Raw genomic sequence first — 12,062 nt, forward strand, 5'->3', positions numbered from 1 at the left:
CGAGAAATATCCAAAGAAACTTCATCTGAGTTGATCCCAGATCTGATTCTTGAGTGAGTTTGCTAGTACAGACTCCAACACTGTTCGTCACACCAATCAGCTTATGCATATGCTGGTCGTTGCGGTTACTGGGTCCGTTCGGCTTCCAGCCCTGTCTTCCTTGTGAACCAATGGGTGTTGTAGTCCAGCTCGATTCTACCCACTTCATACTTGGTCTTCATGCAAACCAGTTGGAGCTGCAGCCTAGTTGAGGTGACTCCCCATAACCCCTACCAGTTCTGCCCCCTACCCTGGTTCCCATGCTTGCCAGTATGCACTGCAGGCTTGTCCAGTCTGTCCCACATCCCAAGTAGCTCTCGCACACGTCAATGGACATTGAAGCCTGGTTCAACCCAACCAACCTATTATCCAGCCCATACACCCACTGGCAGGTGCCTTTCTGTCAAGCCACCCCTGCTCCTAGCCTGGGTTTCGTGCTGTCCAGTGAGGGTGGTAACCCTGAGGGAGGTGCCCACTATTTCCCTACTAGGCCACACCCACTCCTAGAGTATGCAGTCTCCAGGTAGTTTTGGCATTTGACTTGTCAGAATTGGCTCCTAGTACCAGCCTCTGCCAGCTAACGCTGTGGCTAAGCCCAAACACCCCTCAACCCACTCTAATTTTAACTTGCACCAGTCAGAACAGTCAGCTCACCGTGAGGCCCACAGGTGCTATAGCCCTGCCTAGTCTGAACTGCCCCCATCCCTATTCACGCTTTCCAATGGAAGTAGTTATCCAGCAGGGGAGCCCACATTCCCCTGTCAGCTTTGCCTCCTCCCTGAATGTCACATGTGCTGTTTGTGCGCTGCAACCACATCTGGTACGGCTCATCTCACCTTGGCATTACTTGTTGTGTACTGGTATGTGTTGCAACCGAACCTGGCTCGACCCACACTCTGTTCTGGTGCTCGGATTCACCAGAAGGTAATGTGAACAGATTCAGGCTGGTCTGCCCCCAACGCATGCCATGTGTATGCCAGTGGGATAATTTTCATTGCCTGTTTTGGGTTGCTCCCTATTGTGCTTCTTGCGCTTACCTGCATGGGACTGTGTCCTGCCAGAGAAGTTGCCCGGGCTCCTCCATCAGAACCTGTCCCAATGCCAGTTTTCGCGCATACCAGTGGGTCCATGAGCCAGCACTACTCAGTTCGCCTGCTATCCTAGGAGGAACAGTGGCTTTTCCTGCCTGGCCTCCGACCCAAGCTGGTTCTTGTTGGATATTTCAACCCAGCCATGGCTCTTCCATACCCCTACCAAGCTCACACATGGTTCAGTAAGGGCTGAGACCTAACCTAGTCTGTCACACAACCCTCCCCGGTCCTCCAGAGCACCAGATGGTGTTGGAATTTGGCCTGGCTTGGTGCTTCCCATCCCAGTCCACAATTGTGCCAAGTGAGATTACGATCGTATCCTGATCAGAATGTAGCCTCAGTTCCAGCCCATGCGCTCCTTGGTGGGAAACTCAACCCAGCTAGGGTGTCCTGTTATTTCCCCAACCGGGCCTCTGCCCTGCCATAGAGCAGGTGTAGGCCGGTGGTTGTTCTGTCTCCGCTTGGCAGAGCCCCTCACTTGTCGTGGCCCCTTGGATGCTGTGGCTTAGTGCCTCTGCCTCACACAGATCAGTATGTGCAAGGACCTACCTGGCATGAGCTGTGCTCCAACCTGATTTCTGTTGTTACTTGTGAGTTAAGGTTTGTTCAACCCTGCCCCTTCTGTCCCCTTCCAGTGGCAGCCCGGCCCACCCCACATCCTGTTTAAAGATGCACATTTGGGTGCTGCTGCCTTGACCTACCCTGACTGTTGTGGATTCCTTTACCCATGAGTGATGGCAGATGGCGTGGTCACACCTAGCTTAGACCATTGCAACCCCAGCTTGGGAACTAACCCGGGAGATTTGTATTCCAAAGGGTTGGGCCCACACAACCCCACAGAGCCTACCCCCAGCCCAAGTTCTCTTGTGTGCTGGAGAGTGTCTTGATCCTGCCAAATGTGACCACTCCACAACTCCAACACTCAGTCGGGCAATGGTACCCAACACTGCCAAAGAGGCCCCCATCCATAGCTTCGGTGTGGGCTAGTATATGGTGATCAGTGATGTTCTATACTAATATCCCATCTCTGTATTCATAATTGAGCTGTTGCATCTGTCCTACTAAAATTATCTTCTGGACACTTCCCCCAAACCACTAGGTCTTGGTCCCCTTGCCTGCTTATATCTTTCATGACACTGTCACTGAGAATACCCGAAAATTCACTTTGCACCTACACTCAACCTAGTCTTAGTCATGAGTGACCCAGGCAGCAATTACATATCTTGAAAACCCCAGAGTTTGCCCTTCTGGGCGGCCAGCAGGCAAAGCCTGGCACCACTTGGTGCACTGGCCGCCCTGGGGGAGGCCGAAGACTCGTTCACTGCCTTGTGGCAGTGTCTTTGGCGTGAGTCCCCCGCATTGGGTCCGACCCGGCAGGGGCACCCCCCACAGTCGCCACACTGCAGGGAGCGTCAGTTGCCCCCAAGCCCAAGGACCGAACTCCTCCCAAACTCCCCCAGCCGCATGGTCTTAGCAGCTGGGCGGAGCTAGGAATTTCCACCCAGTTCCCAAGTTCCCTCATGGCAGACTTACCCTGAGGGAAGAGCTCTCTTGGGCCCTGGGGGAGGCCGAAGACTCGTTCACTGCCTTGTGGCAGTGTCTTTGGCGTGAGTCCCCCGCATTGGGTCCGACCCGGCAGGGGCACCCCCCACAGTCGCCACACTGCAGGGAGCGTCAGTTGCCCCCAAGCCCAAGGACCGAACTCCTCCCAAACTCCCCCAGCCGCATGCCCTATCATGTTTCTTGCGTTTACCTGCCAGGTCTGTGTCCTGCCAGAGGAGTTGCCCAGGCTCCTCCATCAGAACCTCTCCCAATGCCAGGTTTCACGCTTACCAGTGGGTCCATGAGCCAACCCTACTCAGTCCACCTCCTGTAATAACAGGAACTGTGGCTTTTCCTGTCTGGCCTTCCACCCAATCTGGTTCTTGCTGTTGGATGTTCCAGCCCAGCCATGGTTTGTCTATACCCACATATGGCTCACACATGGCTCAGTAGGGGTTTGAGACCCTGCCTGGTCCATCCCACATCTGCCCTGGTCCTCCAGAACACCAGGGGGAGTCGGGGTCCGGCCCGGTTCGGTGCATCCAATCCCAGTCCACACTTGTGCCAAGGGAGACTACAACTGTTTCCAGATCAGAACGCAGCTCCCCTTCCAGGCCATGTGCCTCTTGGTGGGAACCTCAGCCCAGCTAGGGTTGTCCCCTTTGCTCCCCAACCGGGTCTGTTCCCAGCCATAGATCACTTGCCTGCTAATGGATGCTCTGACTCAGCTTGGCACAGCTCCTCACCTGTCCCGACCTCTGCCTTAGACACTGTGGCTTAGCGTCCCTGGCTCCCACAGACCAGCAGGTACAAGAACCTAGCTCGGCAAGACCTCTGTGCCCTCCTGGTTTCTAGTTTTACTTGTGGGCTAAGGTTTGTTCAGTCGTGCCTAATCTACTCTGTTCCATTACCAGTTGACACATTGGCCAACTGTTGGAGCTACTTTTGCAGGACAGGCCCCAAGCCCTAGCTTCTGCATGACTGGTATTTGGTACTCAGAATTATTAGTGATTAAAAGTTTTGCTAAGGAAGAGTTACTGCCTGTTTCAGGTCCAAGAAGCACAATGGGTTCAAACTGGAGGGAATTAAGCAGCAACTCAAAGAACCAAATCCCCAGAGCTCCCCGGCCGGGCGGCCAGCAGGCAGAGCCTGGCACCAAATGGCGCACTGGCCGCCCGGGGACAGCTCAGCACATGGCGGCTGTCCGGGATCCATGCATGAGACGCCCCGTCCTGAGACCCACCAGCTGCCAGGAGGCAGCTGGAGGTTTAAATAACCCAGGCCCAAGGTCGCGCCCCTCCCAAATCCCATTCACCGCCCCATGAGGGCGGCAGGTGGGTGCCGGGCCTGCCCAGTCCCGGAGGCCTCCCCCTCGGTCTACTCACCCCGAAGGAAGCGGCCCCCGGAACCAGCAGGCCCGGGGACAGCTCAGCACATGGCAGCTGTGCCCATGGCGGCTGTCCGGGATCCAGGCATGAGACGCCCCGTCCTGAGACCCACCAGCTGCCAGGAGGCAGCTGGAGGTTTAAATAACCCAGGCCCAAGGTCGCGCCCCTCCCAAATCCCATTCACCGCCCCATGAGGGCGGCGGGTGGGTGCCGGGCCTGCCCAGCCCCGGAGGCCTCCCCCTCGGTCTACTCACCCCGAAGGAAGCGGCCCCCGGAACCAGCAGGCCCGGGGACAGCTCAGCACATGGCAGCTGTGCCCATGGCGGCTGTCCGGGATCCAGGCATGAGACGCCCCGTCCTGAGACCCACCCCACTCTTTCTTTTTGAATACCCTCAGCTGCTTCCTATTTGCCTCATCTTATGTACTTCCAGAACTTTCCAGGGGGAATATGAAATATTGTGACATCCTGTGTCAGGATTACATTTAAAATTAACTATCCCGCCTTTTTCTCAGACTCAGGAATTCAACTGTGAAATGAGTAAAATGTATTACAATTACCAGTCCTGGGGAAAGGATGTGCCCTAGTCCCCTCCCTCTCCTTGCTCACCCTGAGTACGCAGGCCCCATCCATGCCATGGCCTCAATGGAAATCTGCATTCCTTCCACTCAGCAGCCGCAGCCCTGTGTGTGGCCGAAGCCGTGAGCAGGTCCTCCTGGCACCGCATTGCCCTGAGCTGAACAGTAGGCAGCACAACAAGAGGACATCCATTTACAAGCCCTGTTTAATTCTCCTTTATTTTTGGTTCCCGTGCGTCTTCATTAGAGCTCACTAGAGCTCGATAAAGAGTTCCTTCCATGAACCGCAGCCACGGGATCTGTTAGTTCAGTCCTTCTTTCGCTCAAGTTTCCTTATGGGGAGAGGTGATGTGCAATGTGATGTGATGTAGGTGAAAATAAAGTGCCTGCAGACACACGGCATGAACACATCGGCACCTGAGACTGGCACATTACCGTCATTTCACCAGTCCAATACATCCTTTCCCAGGAAGATCTGGTTCCTTCCCAATGGCATGGCCCACGTGAAGAGCAAAAAGTTGGAAACGTTTCTCTCTCATCTCTAACCTTAAGTGATTGTCTCCTGGTGATGTTCAGTGCTAATAGGGTTGGGGGTTGTTTTCTTCATCTTCTTAGGGAATGGCTCTTTTTCGTCTCGATTAGCAGTTTTGTGGTGTAATATCTAATTATTTTTGCTGTAAATTTTGCCTTTCCACACTTCCTAGTTATGTGTATCTTTCTCAGTAAGTTCTTGAGATTCATTAACTGATAATCCATAAGAGACTGATTGCTTGTAAACACCTGACATTATACATGTCCCTTTCGGCGCCGTTTTTGCTACATCTCAGTAATGATGCTCTAGCTTTCATTGTCATGTCTTCTGCGCCACATGGGTCATGCACTAGCCTCTATTTCATCACGTTAGTGATGCATTGGTAATTCTATAGTATGTTCGTTAACTTCATGTTGGTGAAGATTTACTCCTTTTCTCCCTGTTGTGGACTGTGCTCACTGGCTCTGTATTTAAGGGGGTGTACTGTGGAAGTGTAGCAGGGACTGATATGTTCAGATATGGAGACAACATGCAGTATGTCTCTATGCATACAGAACAAGCACAGGCTCCCAGAGAAGCAGTTGAAAATATCCTGACAGTAGGATGCTGGACTGTCTGACACTGTCCATGCCTGCAATGTCAGGAAACACTTCAATAACGACATGATGGACTTGTGACTGCTCATGAAGGACAACCCATTGTAACACTAGAGGGAAAATCAATGTGAAGGGAGGGAACTTGGGGAGGGGGACAGGAAATCCCTGAGCCTATTAAGCTGTACCATAAAACAAACATTTACAATAAAAAAAATTATAGTTGGCTTCTGAAAGCTTCCTAAAATTCATGCACCTGAATAATAGATCACTCAGATTTCCAGTTTCTCAGCAAACTGCTTCCTGCCTTGAGGGGAGCCAGTTGGGGAGAACGTGATTGAGCTACAGCATTGCTGCTGCTTCACGCCTGCCCCAAAAACTCTCTCCTGGAGCCGGTTCTAAGTATACAAAACAGACATGCTGGGAAGCAGAGTTCAGACCAGCCAAGCTCACACTGGACAAAGCCACCGCACAGAGCTGGAAAATGTGGCTTAGAGCCGATGTCAAAACGAGCCTCTTGTCTCATCCCAGACTTCAAGGAAAGCCTGTGACCTCTAACTAGAGCTAGAGAACACCTGTTTGAGGAATGTGGTCCACAGCAGAGTGAAAGGGATTCAGGAAGTGTTATCAATGTGGTAATGAGGTTGGGATATCAGAGCCCTCACTCAGCAAAGATTCTTGCAGGGCCTCAAGGGATATCATTTATGTGCTTCCGAATGTGTGATGTTTCAGGGCACACACCACCCACTTCTCTCCCTTGATCTGCTCTCTGCTTAGTCTGCCCAGTGGACATCTGATGTCACTCATCTCTCTATGGGATGTTTTCTCTCCCATAGAGAGATGGGAGAGGTGGCAGAAATTTTCTTCCCCAGATATCTCCTTCAGGAAAGACATTTGAGTGAGGATCTTTCCTTCAGGAATGAGGGAGAAGGGAAAATATTGCAACTGCCAAGAAACCAATCTTCTCCAGTTAGCTTCCTCTGCTTGGTGAGCACCAAACTGGACATTTCCCATCCTCTCCCATGGATTAGATCAAGTGTCTGATGCAACATGAGAGCAAGCGGAGGCCACTGTCTCACCAGCTTTGGCTGAGAAGACTCATCCAATAGGAAAATGTCCGTGCCCTTGCCGTGTTTGGTTCAAGGGCCAGAGAGAAGACAGCCACCACTGTCAGCACAGGAAGTCCAAAATCCAAGGTTGAAAATTGGCTACTGCCAAAATTGGCTACTGCCTGGCTCCTTCCAGCAGAGCCACAGTGGAACATTATATGAGTGCAAACCCCAGTCTCCCTGGGTGGAGCCACTGGTGGTCGGGGGTTCTCTGTTGCAGCAGCTGGGGTCCTTCAGAAATCGAGGCACTTAGAATTAACCACGTTTCACTTGAAAGACAGGGGTCATATGAGCAATGTGATAAAGGAAGCTAAAGAGGGAAAGCTATTTTGTCATCAAAGAAAGCATGTTGCAGTAGATGGTCCTTGTTTGAAGCATTAGTAGGGAAATACTAAGAGAGACAATGCCATATGAAGAGAGTTGTAAAAGCCAAAACTAAGATGTGGAAAGTGATGGGTTGGTTGGGGCATATATTTCATGTAAAACAACAACGGGAGGTTAAACCAGAATGGTATGTTGAGTTCAATTCTGGAAGCTTTTCAATGGCAAGCTATGGAATAGGGCCTTTGCATTCGCATTTAGTCTGGGGTGACATGGGAGCATGCTGCCCAAATGGGACTTTGAGAAGCTGGCACTGGCAGCAACAGCGGGATGGTGTGAGAGATGGGGAGGGGAAATGTGCCTGTAACCAAGAACGTGGCAATAAGGGCTAGAGTGAGAGCAGTGAGGCAAAACAACTCCTCATGGATCTCACACAGCTCAGATTTCCAGATGATGGGAGAATGTGCTGTAACTCCAAGACATGATACAAACACCAGCTGTCATTTTTATTATTGTGAATGTTATTAAATGAAAAGGAAGGGGGTAAAATAAGCCAATATTGTGGCAGGCGGGAGGCAAAAGAATAAACCAATAACTGAAGTGAGATTTGGGAACTATTTGTCACTGTCGATGATTTGCAAACTATCTATGACTGGCAGTGTTTAAACTCTTGCCATTATTGTAGAAAATTCAGAGTCAACCCCATCAGAGCCATGGGGAAATTTTTATATGAGGGTGCAAAGACAGGTTGGGATTCTTGAAGATTTTCCCATAAGTAATGACAAATACATTCTTAGTGTGATAATGTTTTATGTAAAATGTGTTTTCCATTCTTGTTTCTCCTCATTTTATTCATCCTCTATTCTTTATTTTTGAAATCTACAGTCACACTATGTAAGAAGCAATGCGCTGCTGCTTTGCTGAAGCAGTAACTTAGCCAGGATTGAGAGGAACAGCCCTTAAACCCCTAGACCACGCCCAGTACTGGGGGCCTCAGCCATTTCACAGGGCTTTCAATGTCTACAGAGAGTAAGCTATAGGGAAGGAGGGTGGGATTTGTATGTTCTTTTGTATTGGTGCAGGAACAAGTATGGAAGCATCATTCCATGGTGGCACAGAACCCAGGAGACGCTCTTCTACCCCAGCACATTTTAAGCATATTCCACTAAAACATGTATACTTGATTTATTGCAAATACAGTCATATAAATGTTAAACTCATAACATTATTGATTCATCAAACATTTATGGCCCTAAACCTCCAAAAGTCACAGGCAGTCTTTAAGCAATAAACAAGTTTGAAAAGTAACACCAACATAAAATAATGAAGTCAGTGAGAATGCGTGGGCCCTCAGTAAAGGACAGAAATGTGACAACAGAGCAGAGAGCACAGTTCCATTCAGAAACACTTTCTGAACTCTCGGTGTCAGTCGAAGAAATAAAAAAGATGGAAGGTCCACGGGAAGTTTCATTCAGTGAAAAAGATGACTTACCTAAATGACACCAAGACCTCCAAATGTCTACACTATCAATAAGTGAGTCGATTATCCACCAAGAAATATGGAAGATTTTCCCAGGTTGGCCTGGGCTCCAGGAGGAAGTAGGATGACTCCTCTCTTCATAGTTTAAAATCTGAAGCTGAGATGATGGATTGAGTCACATAATTTAAAGCTTTGGTGCAGAGACATTGGATTTAACTGACTTAAATGTTAGGCCAGGACACCCCAAGTTGATAAATTAATATTAAAATTGGCCCTGGGGTGGTATGACACATTGCTCGTTTTGTTTTTTCCTAAAATTTTCAGAAATACATTTCCATCCCTATTGTGCCATTCCCGAATTCCCGCCCTATGGAACCCAGGGGTTAATGATTGTGGATACGTGCCACCAAGCTAGAGGCAGTTGATTATGTAGCAATAATATCTAGAGTTGCTGTTGCTACACCAGTGTTACAAAATGGAAGAAAATGAAAAGAATCTCAACTGAACTTGAACTGTAGTAATGTGATAAGGTGGAGGAATCCACCATGGGGGGAGGGTTTGAGGAGGGGTGGGGGGAATCCCAGTGCCTATAACACTGTGTCACATAATGCAATGTAAAACTGTGTCACATAATGCAATGTAATTAATTAAAAAAAGAAAAGACATAGCACAGAGAGTCAGAAAAAGAGTGCCTCCAGTGAGGATGAGCTACGAACTAAGGGTACAAATACACAATTAGGGGACTAGTGCAGTGGCTCAACAAGCCCATCTTCCACCTCCAAGCACCAGCATCTCATAGGGGTGCCTGTTTGTGTCTGACTGCTCCACTTCCAATCCAGATCCCTACTGATGACCTGAGCAAGCATCAGAGGATGGCCCCAGTCCTTGGGACCCTGCAGTCTTGCAGGAAAAGGCTCCTGGTTCCTGGCTTTGGATATGCTCAGCTCCAGCCATTGCGGCCACTTGGGGAATAAACCAACAGATGGAAGGTCTTTCTCTTCATCTCTGCTTCTCTCTGTAAATCTGCCTTTTCAAATAAAAATAAATAAATTCTTAAGAAAAACATACAAGTACAAAATCATTTCTTAAGTACTGAGTCAGTAGACAAAATAATAGACGGTGGAGCTAGACCCTGAGAGCCTGGGGTAATAGTATGATATACTGTAAGACCACCTGCAAGACTATTATAAAACTTTGCTGCAGCCAGGCTAAGTCCATCCAACAGCTCCTTGCCAGCACACAGAAGTGTTCTTTCCTGGTGGCAATCCAGAGCGCATCTGTCTTGCTACCAAGTGGACAGGGACTTGTACTCTTATTTCCTTATTCCCACCCACCCTTGCCCCGCCCTTTGTCCATACACTAGACTAGCATTTATTTCTGTCCCTCTAACCAACTGCATCAAGAGGGATTTTCAACTCACCCCCTTGCTAATACCATTGGATGCCATGGCAGGAATTGGGACAGGAATGGCTGGCTGGGCCATTTTGGCAGACTACACAAATAAAATTGAAGACTTGTCGCTCACTCTCAGGAAAAAAAAAAAAAACATGGGGAAAGGTGAAGAAATACACCGGAATGTGACACTTCAGCTGGACTTGAATTTGAAGGATATTTATTTATTTGAACCGCAGAGAGAGATCTTTTCTCTGGTTCACTCCCAAATGTTCACAACAGCCACAGATGGGTCAGGCTCAATCCAGGAATCAAGAACTCCATCTGAATTTCCCACATGCGTGACAGGGGCCCGAGTGCCTGCAACATATTCTGCTGCCTTCCCAGGAGTATTAGCAGAAGGTCGGATCAAAGCAGACAGCCAGGACTTGAACCAGTATCTTGATACAGGACATTATGAGAGGCTGATATTACAAGCACTGGTTTAACCCACTATAACACAGTGCTGCTCACACAAATACTACACTTTTTAAGAAAAGAAAAAAAATGTAAATAGAAGAAGTTTCTAATTAGGTATGGCAAAACCTTAACATCTATTTCACGTGTGTATTAAGGACATATGTGTCTACTGTATTACACCTCTCTTGACACAGGCAATGAACATATTAATTTCCAATCCAATCCAAGTCCTTGCTTCTTGCAGAGAAAGAAAATACTAAGCAGAAATTAGTATTGTGTGCAAATATCAATAGAATTTATTACGTTAACTGTGAGAGAATAAATACACATTCACACACAAGTGTGGGCTCCTCCATGTTGAAAAATATCCAACATGAGTGACTCAAACAATTGCTTGTCAACAATATATAGAGAAAAACCAAAAGTTGTACCTCTAGCCAGGTTCTGAAGAGGTCCATCCTCTGGAGAGGTCTTTCTGCTGTCCACAGAAGAGAGAGAAAATAAGAGGTTTGGCCAAGTGCATTCCTCGGTGCCCAAAAAGAGCTCCTTTCTGCCTTTCCCCTCTTTCCAGAAGCAAGGGGATGGAGCCCCCATCAGAACCTGCACCCTGGTCCTGAATGTGACAGGTGCATCCTGGAAAGTGGGCATATCAAACTCACAGTTAAAGAGACAGCATTATTCTGCAGGGGTACAAGAGTTTCCAGCTCACCTAATTTTGTGTGTGTGTTTTTAAAAACATGTGCTTTTTATTGGAAATTCAGATATGCAGAAGAGAGGAGAGACAGAGAGGAAGATTTTCCTCCGCTGATTCACTCCCCAAGTGGCCACAATGGCCAGAGCTGAGCTGTTCCAAAGCCAGGAGCCAGGAGCCTCTCCCATGTCTTCCATGCGGGTGTAGGGTCCCAAGGCCTCGGGCCATTCTTGACTGCTTTGCCAGACAGCAAACAGAGAGCGCGGATGGGAAGTGGGGACACCAGGACATGAACCGGTGCCCACATGGGATCCCAGTGTGCATGAGGCATGGACTTTAGCCACTAGGCTATCACACCAGTCCCTCACCTAATTTTGACTGCCTAGTTATACCGTATTACTCTAAATGCTTCAAATATTCAACAATTTTAAAAGACTCCTGAAGAAAATTGCAACATTTTTAAAGGTAAAGTTAGGTGGAGCCAGGTGCCCTCCCGGTGCTATTAAGTCTAATTCCAATCTCTCCTTACCCAGGTTCTTTCAAGGTGGCATTTCTAGAAACTTCTCTCCCTTTTTCAATGACACCGCCATTCCAAGACTCCTCATCTTCATTCTAGCACTCACAAAAGAGCCTACAGCTGGTCTTGAGAGACACACAAAGATTTTTATTCTTACATTTTAAAAGAAATTCTGATTCAACTTCTCTTGGAAAAGCAAACAGCTCTGAGGCTGGGTGAGAGGACACGAGGCTAATTGTTCTCATTTCTGCTAAACGAGGATGATGGCAGTTGGGGCCAAGAGAAGGAGGCAGTGGGGTTGAATCCGAAGTAGCACACCCCATGGCTATTA

The sequence above is a fragment of the Ochotona curzoniae genome, unplaced genomic scaffold (assembly GCF_017591425.1).
Source record: "Ochotona curzoniae isolate NIBS_2020 unplaced genomic scaffold, NIBS_Ocur_1.0 contig_4754, whole genome shotgun sequence".
NCBI lineage: Eukaryota > Metazoa > Chordata > Mammalia > Lagomorpha > Ochotonidae > Ochotona > Ochotona curzoniae.